Genomic DNA, 1376 nt, shown 5'->3' on the forward strand with positions numbered 1-1376 from the left:
TGCAAGTAAAAATCCTAAAATCCTAGAATGAAATGCAAAAGTATTGGAGTTAGAAATTTGTCACCCAAGATCGCCGATCGGTCGGATGACCTCCCCACACTTAAAAGTTTGCACCGTCCTCGGTGTACTCAAAGATGAGCAAGGGGGTACGGCGAATCTCCAGATTGCTGCGTGTTCTTAGTCTTGCTTCCATGTTTGCTTGTGGTGCATTTATCATAAAATATAAAAATATAACACCATAAGATGAGAAGATATAAAAGCAAGGAAGCATACATTGTTGGAATGAGGTAAATCACTAGAATGAGGAGAGTGAATTAGTGTGACATTAAGAAATATTAGGTGTGTGAATTCTAAATTGCGCGGTTTAGAATACACATTAGCATAAAAGCTATGTCACAAAAGAAGCATGCACTTCACTTATCCTAGTGTGCTTGAGATGCTTTAAGTAAGCTTGTAAGGTAAGACAAGCATTAGAGAAGTATGAAAGCATTCAAGTCAAACATATGGATGGATATAATCATGAAATACAATGCATTAAGGTAAATGCACAACATCATCCATCAAGAGGTTGCCTAATCAAAGAATACGGTTCAAATCACATGGTGGCCAAATCATGCAATTCAAAAGAATTACAAGTTCAAAGGCAATTCTCATCACTTGGTAGTTTTCAAAAGGTAAGCATGAAAAACTCAAAACCAAGTAACAAAATATAACCTCAATCATAGAATCCAACAAAGATTATCTAAAAACATTCATGCTAAAATAGCATTTAGGCAATAAGGGATATAGCAATGTATAGTAAACAAGGTCAATACTCCAACACTTATGATGAAAAGAGAAAATAAAATGAAAACTAAACTAAAACTAACTAATCAACTAACTAACTAACTAATTTGTTAACTAAAATAAATGGTTGTCAATGGTGTTTGGAAGTGTTAGATGAGGGGTAGTAGGAGGGAAAAAGAAAGGAAAAAGGGAGAAATGGAAGGAGGAGAAGAAAAGAAATGGATGGAAGAAAGGGCATCCACACGCACGCACGCATGGCGCACGCGCGTCGTTGGCTTATTTCGAGAGTGGCGCGTACGCGTCATGTGCGCGTGTGCGCAAGTGGTGTTTGTGCCAGAGGCACAACGTTGGCGCGGCGCAGGCACAACTCTCTGGAAAATGTATGGAGGTTGGAACTTCTCAATCCACGCGTACGCACGCATGGCGCGCGCGCATAGATGGTCGAAAATGCTGTAAGTGCGCGTACGCGCCATGTACGCGTACGCGTGGATGGTGCTCTGTTTTTCATGTTTTTTTTTTTTTTATGTTTTTGCACCAATCCAAGCATTCCAAACCTCCAAACAGCTACCAAAACACCATAAAACCTTATT

This window comes from Arachis ipaensis, chromosome B09, assembly GCF_000816755.2.
Source record: "Arachis ipaensis cultivar K30076 chromosome B09, Araip1.1, whole genome shotgun sequence".
Classification (NCBI taxonomy): domain Eukaryota; kingdom Viridiplantae; phylum Streptophyta; class Magnoliopsida; order Fabales; family Fabaceae; genus Arachis; species Arachis ipaensis.